This window comes from Pelobates fuscus, chromosome 5, assembly GCF_036172605.1.
Source record: "Pelobates fuscus isolate aPelFus1 chromosome 5, aPelFus1.pri, whole genome shotgun sequence".
Taxonomy (NCBI): Eukaryota; Metazoa; Chordata; class Amphibia; order Anura; family Pelobatidae; genus Pelobates; species Pelobates fuscus.
The window spans coordinates 49,434,225-49,446,427 of NC_086321.1; positions in this window are offsets into that span (position 1 = coordinate 49,434,225).

The following is a 12,203-nucleotide window of genomic DNA, read 5'->3' on the forward strand; positions in this document are numbered from 1 at the left end:
AATCCTACCCTAAATATGCAGCTGGCAACAGGTTATGCACCCAGGTGGGATGCTGGTGGTGCAGGCATTGCTTTGATGATTATGAAAAGGGGTGCAGGGAAGCAGCAGTTGTAGTGATGTTCTCAAGTCCGGAGTGATATGGGGAATAAGATGAGAAGAAACATAATATAGTGTAGTATATTTAGAATTATTTGGTGGTTATAAATTAAATTAAATGCACTTACAATTTTCTGGAGCTTATGATCAACTCCAGATATGTACGCCTGGACGGTATGATCCACGTCTGTGGACATGTTGATGGTCCTTGTGCGTCTTTTGGAGCGTCTTTCCCAGTTGTTGGAGTATTCTTTTAGTGTGTGACAATCCAGCAATCAGATATCCTCAGTGTATAGAGACAAGAATAAAAACAGAATATAGTGCTCTCTGTATGTATTATAAAAGTAATAAAAATGGGTAAAATGAGGTCTACTCACAAGCGGAGAGCCAATATAGGTATTGCTCAATCCTAATAGGCGTAGGTGGTATAATCCCCACCAAGGATGTTGCTGCATGAGTCCTCTAGATACAATCTTCAAAGATAGGTCAAAAAGGCTCCAAATGGTATAAAAAAATACAAATGTTATTTGCAGACAAATAATAAAACAAAGTATGGCTTAAAATAGATAATAAACACTAACTCGTTTCACCTGCAGTTAGGCTTTCTCAAAGTGTTACAGTGTATGAGACTTATCTTGTTTAAGTCACTTAAAATAAAAAAAAAAGTCAGACGATGTCACCAATCATGTGACCCGCATTTAATTAGCATTTCACAAAACATAATATACATAATAGAACTGAAAAGGAATAATGCATTGCCTGTATATGTAAGTAAAATAACTTTAGAATGAAATGTAATCACAGAATAGAAGACTATTTAAGGGGTGGGGGACCAAGATGGCCACCGCATTATATTTTATGGGCAACAGATTATGAGCCCAGGTGGGATGCTGGTGGTGCATACTTTGCTTTGATGGAGATTAAAATAACTATAAATGATGGGAGACAAAGTTTGAGATTTCTGCGGTTGATGAATCTAAAAAAAAAAATCCTGATTTGCCTGACTGAGGATGAAAAATGAGGAAGAATATACTGAATTGATTCAGTTTTTAAAGTTGTGAAAGTTTGTCTATAAATATTAGGAATGCAGCTGATGATGGAAGAAAGGCGCTTCAAACACTGGGAGATTATTATGCAGGCAATGGAAAGCCCCCGATCACTTAGTTTGTACACTAAACTAACCTCCATTCAGAAGGGTGCAAATTAACATTATTAATTTTTTAAACATACAGGAAAAATATTCAGTGATGGATTGTTGATTACAATGATTCTGAAAGGTTTGCCCTAATCAACTATTGTTCCAAATGGAAAGAGGAAGTCCACACACTTCTCTAATGATAATCATAGGTGCTGAAGCAGACCTGAGGTTGGCAATCCCTAGCCTCAGGTCTGCTTCAGCACATAGGGTTAACACTTAGTTTCCTACTTTACAGTTAAGAAAACTGAGTGTTAACAACCCAAAATAAAACATTGCATATACCTACATATAGGAAAATTCACAGAATTTACTATTAACATGAATTAGAGTCATGATTTTATTAATGACACATGGCGAGTATTATGCTGCACTCTTTCTTTATTTCCCTCAGCAGCAAAGAAAAATAGCATTAAATCAGTATAGAAAGAACCCAGTAAATAACATGAGAGAGATATCTTCCTAGCAACAGGAACAGCCAATCAGCATCCTCTTATTAGCATAATAGGCGGTGTATACTACTTCCTCTTTCTTGCGAGCCCAAACAAGGACAACAAATCCAAATGAGAACGGGGGCTACAATAAGTATGCAAACCTAAACTTGGACCTCGAAGTCAAGCTGGAAGAGAAAAGAGAATATGGTAATATCCAAGTATAAAACTGGATTTATGCATAAAATCAAATTACATGTTATATTGGAATATCAGATACATATACATAACATGAAACAGTTTAGTCAAACCTTAAGCTCTTGACAGTCATTAACAAAGATAAAACCCAGTAATTAAAAAAAACTTACCGTGAAGTCAATTTATCGAGAGAAGACCAAACCTCCAGTAATGGGAGGGTTGGATAATACTTGCCTCTGTGTCATTAATAAAATCGTGACTTAACGTCATATTAATAGTAAAATATATGAGGCGCAAACACATAGGCATCAACACCTGCTAGAGACATAACGTATTTAAACCACCGGGCTAGGGTAGAGGTAGACAACAGAAGAAGCGACTTTTAGAAGGAGATGAAGAGTTCCTGTTTCAAAGTATTCCGTAATGTAGTGGGAAGAATTGTATACTCCCATAAGCATGCAACAGGGCAAAAGAGAGATCTATCAGGGAAAGCTGGGTATAAAACGATTTTAGAGGAGGTTTTTGTCCTCCCAGAAATGTCAAAGAGGACAGCTTCTGATGTAACGAACGAGCACTCACATCAAGAGCTCTTATGTCAGAAACCCTCTTGCAATAAAAAAATTAAAGACAATAGAGATGTCCCACAAGACAGAGTATCGTGGTAAGGGTGGATGAGCGAAACAAATTCCTTAGAGATGTTGACATATGACACAATGTCAACCGACACGCGTCCCATCGAAACTTTGATGACCTGCAGAAACAGACAATCGGTAAGTTTGGTAAGGTTCACAGTGCGATAGGCTTTACCTTCATCATACAGAGAAGTCAGAAAATGGAGGACAGACATAAAATAAGCCGATATGGGATCCAAATAAAATTTCATGCACCAAATATGCCATCTGCTCCAATTTATAAGCCTGTCTCGTGTCTGGTACCTATGCGCCCACGATAAGTCAGAGAGTTGTTTGCGAAACTCCCTCAACTGACCAAGGTGGCCTGAAATAAACCACACCATGAGATGCAAGAGACATTGGAGATCAAGGGGATGGGGCAGACCATCGGGATTCTGAAGAAGGCACTCGAGAGGTCGAAGGAGACATGGAAGATCGATAGCCATCTTCTGAAGAGGAGGGATCCATGGTTGGGACGGCGATAGAGGAGCCACGATCACATGGGTGCTGTATTGGCAACGTAGATGGAAAAGGCAACGGGAATCAGTGCAAAGGGCGGAAAAGCGTAATTCCTTGAAGAAGACCAATTTAAGGAGAAAACATTCGTAGCCAGGACATATATAATCCAAATACTTTTATTTACTTTATTAAACTTTTTCTTAACTTTTCTTAACTTTATAAACTTTTTTGCAGGCATTAGGGGGACTGCCTGAGAGCTCAGACAGGCCCCCTGCAGGCACTGCATAAGTGGGCTATTCCGGCCACGGGAACCCAAGGACCCCACGATCACATGGCCGGTGGTAGCCGGATTGGGCAGAGGGGGTCTGCCTGAGCTCCCAGGCAGAACCCAGAATCGCGACTGCCGTCGAGGGTACGACGGGGACCCGGTAAGTATAAAGGACGGCAGGGACGTTCTGTACCTCCTACCTGCGTTTAGGACCACCCCAAAAAGGATGGCATAGAACGCCCACTGTCCTTAAGGTGTTAAAATGTAATAACTATAATAACTAGAAAAGCTACAATTTCTGAGGAAATTGTGTGAAGTGTTCTTGCCTCCACTAGTTGTCTACAACTTGAGTGGGCGGAGTAACTTATTATTTATATAGCACATTTAATTGCAACGTTGTTGCCCAAAGTGCTTCATAGTTACATTTATAAAAACATTAGCAGGTGTACAAAAGGCCCTGTCTATGACATCACTTGCTGCTCCAGCCTGGCACAGGTCAGAGTATTTTGGTGGTTGCCATCTTCAAACGGTCATATTTTAAAAACTATACATCCTACTGCAAAGAGCTTCATATTGTGAGAATCACAAGACCCCGACCTACATTTTGATGCATAGTATGTATTAAAAATGAAGGCACAGTCGCAGTTTAGAAATTGCCATTCAAGTTTGAGCTGGCTTGAGTGAAGTTTCAATGAATGTCAATGGAAGGCATGAGTTGCAAACAAATGGTCATATTGTGAAAACTATCAGGACTCTGGCTTAGCCCTGGACATTTCTAGTGGCAGCAGGGATAGCTGAACGTTTTGATATAAGTTTTGTGTAGGTGGGCTTGAAAATGAGGGAGTGGTGGCAGTTTAGAAATCATGTCCTGATTTTTCTGCTTTTGCCAGCTCCCACTCTAGTTTTGAACATTTTGCCATTCATTTCTATGGGACAAATTTCGCCACAAGAATGACGATATTCCGTGAACGATTCGGCGAAACGTTCCACAAAGTCATAGTAATCCGATCGGGAGCAATCTGCACGTTTTGGTATATTTTTGTCTATGTAGTATAAAAACTGTGGGAGGAGTTAGGGTGGCAAATTTGTCTATAATAATAATAATAATAATAATAATAATATATATGTGAGATAACATTAAGTGGTCTTGCTATGCAAGAACACTTAACTAGAAAAGCTAAAATTTCTGAGGAAATTGTGTGAAGTGTTCTTGCCTCCACCAGTAGTCTACAACTGGAGTGGGTGGAGTAACTTATTATTTATATAGCACATTTAATTGCAACGTTGTTGCCCAAAGTGCTTCACAGTTACATTTATAAAAACATTAGCAGGTGTACAAAAGGCCCTGTCTATGACATCACTTGCTGCTGCAGCCTGGCACAGGTCAGAGTATTTTGGCGGTTGCCATCTTCAAATGGTCATATTTTAAACACTATAAAATCCTACAGCGAAGAGCTTTATATTGTGAGAATCACAAGACGTACAGACCCAGACCTACAACTATCAGGACTATGGCTTAGCCCTGGACATTTCTAGTGGCAGCAGGGATAGCTGAACGTTTTGATATAAGATTTGTGTAGGTGGGCTTGAAAATGAGGGAGTGGTGGCAGTTTAGAAATCATGTCCTGATTTTTCTGCTTTTGCCAGCTCCCACTCTAGTTTTGAACATTTTGCCATTCATTTCTATGGGACAAATTTCGCCACAAGAACAACGATATTCCGTGAACCATTTGGCGAAACGTTCCACAAAGTCAAAGTAATCCGATCGGGAGCAATCTGCACGTTTTGGTATATTTTTGTCTATGTAGTGTAAAAACTGTGGGAGGAGTTAGGGTGGCAAATTTGGCTATAATAAGAATAAGAATAAGAATATATATGTGAGATAACATTAAGTGGTCTTGCTATGCAAGAACACTTAACTAGAAAAGCTACAATTTCTGAGGAAATTGTGTGAAGTGTTCTTGCCTCCACCAGTAGTCTACAACTGGAGTGGGTGGAGTAACTTATTATTTATATAGCACATTTAATTGCAACGTTGTTGCCCAAAGTGCTTCACAGTTACATTTATAAAAACATTAGCAGGTGTACAAAAGGCCCTGTCTATGACATCACTTGCTGCTGCAGCCTGGCACAGGTCAGAGTATTTTGGCGGTTGCCATCTTCAAATGGTCATATTTTAAACACTATAAATCCTACAGCGAAGAGCTTTATATTGTGAGAATCACAAGACCTACAGACCCAGACCTACAACTATCAGGACTATGGCTTAGCCCTGGACATTTCTAGTGGCAGCAGGGATAGCTGAACGTTTTATATATATAAGATTTGTGTAGGTGGGCTTGAAAATGAGGGAGTGGCGGCAGTTTAGAAATCATGTCCTAATTTTTCAGCTTTTGCCAGCTCCCACTCTAGTTTGGAACATTTTGCCATTCATTCCTATGGGACAAATTTCGCCACAAGAACGACGATATTCCGTGAACCATTCGACGAAACGTATATATGTGAGATAACATTAAGGGGTCTTGCTATGCAAGAACACTTAATAATAATAATAATAATATATATGTGAGATAACATTAAGTGGTCTTGCTATGCAAGAACACTTAATAACTATATTTACCACAGTAATGATATGAATAGAAGTAAAAGATACCACAGTTAAAAATTATGGGACCCAGTGTAACTTTACTGAGGATGCAGCAAAGAAAGAGGAAGTAGTAAACTGGACACCACCTATTATGCTATGTAGAGGATGCTGATTGACTGTTCCTGTTGCTAGGAAGATATATCTCTCATGTTATTTACTGATTTCTTTTTATACTAATTTAATGTTCTTTTTCTTTGCTGCTGTGGGAAATAAAGAAAGAGTGCAGCATAATAGGAGCATCCGTGTCTTAATAAAATCAGCGCATGAATTGCAGTGTTTCGACCTACACTGAGGTTCTTGTCAAGCTTGAGAAAGGTTGAAACATTGCTGTTAATTTTCTGATTTTCCAATAAATCTGCTACTTTATTTACTTTGAGTGCCTGGACCATACTACTTTGCTTTAATCATTTAAACCTTTTGCATTCCATGTTACACAGGTTAATGGAAAAGTAGCTTTCATGGAGTTTAAAATACGGCTGAGAATTTTTGAAGATACTGAGAAATATTGTTCTACTCTAAGGACGACTAATATTATTTGTTACAATTGTGGCCAAAGGGTCACAGGGCCAGCATTCAAGCACTCAAAATGAAGACCAGTCACTGTGGTGTAATTATTGTAGTAGCCTTACACACCAAGATGCAAACTAAGAACAAGAGGAAAAACAATCGCACTTACTCACTGAAAATGACCGAATTCTAACGGCAATGGCAATTCTCATATTTACTAAAGCCAAGTACGATAATACAAAGTAGATAGTAGTAGCTTTTGAAGGATTCCAAATCCAGACCAATGCAGATCAATTCAAGCCCCTTTGGACATTCTTAAAAAGCATAAATAATTTCCCGATTTTGCAGTCCCAGTGACCCTGTATGCAACCTGATGTTTTTTCTCCATTTGGTACGGGGCCATTTGGCCTTAAGTTAATAACTTGAATGATACAGACAAGCAACAGACAGAGATTAAAGCTATTTAGGCTTATACCAAAACAGCTATTGTTAAAGGACCACTCTAGTGCCAGGAAAACATACTTGTTTTCCTGGCACTAGAGTGCCCTGAGGGTGCCCCCACCCTCAGGGTCCCCCTCCCGCCCGGCTCTGGAAAGGGGAAAAGGGGTAAAACTTACCTTTTTCCAGCGCTGGGCGGGGAGCTCTCCTCCTCCTCTCTGCCTCCTCTCCGCCCCGTCGGCTGAATGCGCATGCGCGGCAAGAGCTGCGCGCGCATTCAGCCGGTCGCATAGGAAAGCATTTACAATGCTTTCCTATGGATGCTTGCATGCTCTCACTGTGATTTTCACAGTGAGAATCACGCAAGCGCCTCTAGCGGCTGTCAATGAGACAGCCACTAGAGGATTTGGGGGAAGGCTTAACCCATTAATAAACATAGCAGTTTCCCTGAAACTGCTATGTTTATAAAAAAAAATAGGTTAACCCTAGCTGGACCTGGCACCCAGACCACTTCATTAAGCTGAAGTGGTCTGGGTGCCTAGAGTGGTCCTTTAAAACCAGGGACAATATTTAATATAATTACTTACATCAAAAAGTACTTAAACCAGAAAAACATATAATAGAGCTTGCAGATTGAAAAAAGACAGCAAGTGTGGCATTGGGACAGGTAATGCAGAAATTTACCTACTTTACAGTTAAGAAAACTGAGTGTTAACCCTAAATAAAGCATTATAAATACCGTCATACCCTCAGGATATCTTTTATATAAAGGCAGCAATAAATAATGATGCATCAGTCAATTTTTAACAAAGCAGGAATTAGCTCATATGTAAAAACATCTAACACATTTATATTTCAAAACTATTAGAGACTTGTGTTGAATGTAGCTGTCATGTATGTTACTTGGCACAAATGTCTAGGTCACTGCCAATATGATGACATTGCAAAGCTCCAGAATGTTGTAGAAAGAATGAAGTTTAAGGGTAAAATTGATAGGTCTAATCTAAACTGTGATGTTTGCACTTGGAAAAATAGAAACAGAGAACCCAATACCAGAGTCAAAGCAGCACTAGAAATTGTGCACACTAACTTAGCTGGTTCCATAGAACCACAATCTCTATGAGTACATGCAGTATTGATTGATGCTCAGATCAGAAACAGGTGCTTTAGTAACTCTCTAGTACAAATTTCATATTATCTGTTAACAGGCAAATGGCCTAACCTCTCTAAAAATTTTAGTCATAATGTTTTGCATATATATATATATATATATATATGACAGGAAGTAACTATATTCAAAATGTGAGAGAAGGATCTTTGTTGGATATGACAAGATCAGTCCTCCTTACCTAGTATGTTATCCAGACACTAAAAAGGTTCTTAAACACAGGCATGTGCCATTTGTTACAAAGACATTTGTTTAAAGACAATTTTAACCTGGTTTATTACATTATAAAGAGACAGAGCAATACATCACCAGTACTGAAAACTATTCATATTGATATAGAATGACTAGAGGAGATCCAAATTTCTAAAGGAGAAATCTTGTGGAGTACGGACAATTGTCAGACACAGAATGACCATGGATGTTATACTATAAGAGATAGCAAAACTCTGTAATTGAAAGAACATGTCTCAGATTTTAAAAGTGATGACCATGTATGAACAAACCTTGATTATTATTACAGGGTATTTGATATGCCACAGATCTTTGAAGACTTTATAAACCCCAGTTATAGTTTTGGCTTGATGCTTTGAAAGAGTAAATAGATTCACCATGAGAGAATAGCACATTCACTTTGACCACTTTGTCAGAAGGTAAACTTTAGGAAGGGGTCAAAAGTGTATACAATAAAGAACAACATTGATGGATCAGAAACATACAAGTCCAGATATGTTGCTAAAGGTTATAATTAAATAAACATAATTGATTTCTCTCGAACTGCAAACACTATATCATACCATTTAAGTGAAAATGAGTTTGAAGTTGAACAGAATCCAGCAGACCACTGAGTATACACCAAACAGTATGAAGATGAGAAAGTAATTATAATAATATGGGTTGATGATCTCATCATCGGTGCCAGCAATGAAACATTACTCAAGGATATAAAAGGCATGCTCACATTGTCATTTGAGATTAAAGACCTTGTGATCAGTGAAGGTGTCATGGTTCTTGATCACTGTCCAACCAGTAGGATGATGGTAAATGCCATGACTAAATTTGGGGAGCACAAACAAACTAAAACAGGGTGCAACTAACTTTAAGATAGAAAAGTTATTGAGTTATTGGTGTGGAATGCAATTTATTAAATATACCTTTAAATGTATGTTACAAACAGCATGCGTGAATAGCTATTGATCTGCTCTCAAAAGTGTTAATGCCGAAAGTGTGAATTAAGTTCTTGTCCCACCTCATCCCCTGTTGACTGTGTAGCTGAGAAGCACAGTACTTGTTTTCCTGGCACTATAGCTCCCCCATCCCTTAAGCCCCACCCCCTCTGTGGTTAAACCCCCTGCTGTCACTTACCTGAGTCCAGAACTGATTTCCCTTGGTGCTGGCTTGGCCTCTGCTCCTCATCCATCAACATCATCCGGCGGGAGAGACCTAATGTGCATGCGCAGCAATGACCGTGCTCACATTAATATTTAACCCCCTAGCAAAGCATGTATATTGCTTTTCTATGGGGTTTTACATGAAACTGGATGTCCTCATGCATAGTGTGAGGATGTCCAGCATCAGTTAGGCGACCAAAAGTTGCCTAATGACCCAGAAGTCCCTTTAGTGACTTGTTGTGGTAGTTTTTCATCTTTTAAATATAGTCTCCTCCTTTACTGTGTTGATTCCTTTTATGTATTTCAATGTTTCTATCATATCCCCCGTCTCGTCTTTCCTCCAAGCTATACATGCTAAGTTCCTTTAACCCCTTAAGGACACATGACATGTGTGACATGTCATGATTCCCTTTTATTCCAGAAGTTTGGTCCTTAAGGGGTTAAACTTTCCTTGTAAGTTTTATTCTGCAATCCATGAACCAGTCTAGTAGCTCTTCTCTGAGCTCTCTCTAAAGTATCAATATCCTTCTGGAGATACGGTCTCTAGTGCTGCGTACAATACTCCAAATGAAGTCTCACCAGTGTTCTGTACAATGGCATGAACACTTCGATCTTTCTACTGCTAATACCTCTCCCTATACAACCAAGCATTCAGCTAGCATTTCCTGCCGCTCTATTACATTGTTTGCCTACCTTTAAGTCATCAGAAATAATCACCCCTAAATCCCTTTTTCTCAGATGTTGAGGTTAGTAGTTTATCTAATATTCTGTACTCTGCCCTTTGGTTTTTACGTCCAAGATGCATTACCTTGCACTTATCCACATTAAATGTCTGTTGCCACAGATCTGACCATTTTTCTAGTTTACCTAAATCATTTGCCATTTGGCTTATCCCTCCTGGAAAACCAACCCTGTTACATATCTTAGTATCATCAGCAAAAAGACATACCTTACCATCAAGTCCTTCTGCAATATCACTAATAAAAATATTAAAGATAATGGGTCCAAGTACAGATCCCCACTAATGACAAGGCAATGCTTTGAATATACTCCATTGACTACAACCCTCTGTTGTCTGTCACTCAGCCACTGCCTAACTCATTCAACAATATTGGAATCCAAACTTAAAGATTGCAGTTTATTGATAATTATTAATAGGCAGAGTCATACCCGTCTGGTAGGACATGCCTTTTCTGAGGCCATATCAGCTGGGGTAGTAATGGTCTCTCTCCAATGGTAAACACACATCACCAGTGGCGTTTCATCACAAGCTGCTGTATAATGTCTGTAGGAAATAGTGGGTGGCATGCTAATTGGGGGTTGGGGTAACAGTCTATCCCATGTGACAGAAAGTTGGGGATGCTCAGAGCACTCCCTTCTTGCCAGAGCAGGAACCTATACATATGTATGAGGTATGTAGTCAGGACAGGTGGGCAGGCTATCAAGGGATGCCACCTTTGATATGTGTACTAATCTGAAAAGTGGGAATTCCCACTCACTGTTTTGAACATCCTCACACATCTCTGATTAGTAAAAAAAAAAAAAAATTGTATGCTGGTGGATATTATCCAGATGAGATATTTATTAAGGTAAAAAAACAGATGCTATGATGGGACAAAAGACTATATAAGGAGTAATCACCATGGAAGCCAATAGAATATATCTTACAATTAATAACTTTGCACCCAAAAGTGATTGTTTCACCTTTATAAACTTCACAGCAGATGCTCTGTTTTAGGATCCATGTTCTCTATGTATACTAATAAAATAAAACAAAATGGTAGCAATAAAACTACACAGTTTACATTTTTAAAAGTTCCAATCCTGCCTGTATTTTCCGAAACTGTTTTCTGCAGCAATAATGCATAAATAAAGTTTAAAAAATATGAAGAAAATCCGTTATCTTATGAGAAAATAAACAGTTGTAATTAGAGAAATAACTTTGAGAAGCAGGGGGGCTCAAGATGATTTCAAAATACACAGGAATCCCTATTTACTGAAATTTGCAATTCCTAAACTTTGCAATTTCTTTTTTAGGTAATAAACCCTAGATGTCTGAAACAAATATACATTATTATATAAGGATACAGAAATGACAAAGCAAAATGAAAATACATTTTTTTTTTTATCATAATAATTCAATATTGCTAATGGGTTCTTTGGAATAACATGGCAACGTAAATGCCAAGACAATAAATGCTAACGTTATATTTACATGTTAGCCATACAATTTTATTTACCATTTGCGTTAAGCAAATGTTAAAAATGCAATGATTCTAGCAGCTAATAAAACATGCACATTTCTTAGAAAAAGAACTTAACTTTGAATTGGTAGCATGACAATAGACCAGGAGTACTTCTGAATGCTTTTATATTAGAATCACATTTTAAAATTGAGCAAATAAAATTGTCCATCCATGAAAATAGGCATTTTTTACATATTATCTACTTAGAATACATTTTAGTGGATTTTTCACCCTGTTTGCTTTGCCAGATTAAAACAGTGCTTGTGAAATGATACTGTAAAAAGCATTCATGCTTTTGTAGTTTAATTCTCTCTTTCGGGTTCTGTTGAATGTATGATGAATTTTATGGAAATTATAGATGATAATCAAACTGAAAGTTATAGTTAGATTTATGATCTGTTTTCGAAGACTATAAAATAGTAATTCAAATATTGTGCAGCCATGGAAAGTGCCAACTCAATTTTAAGGTGTAGTTTTTTTTATGTCTGAGA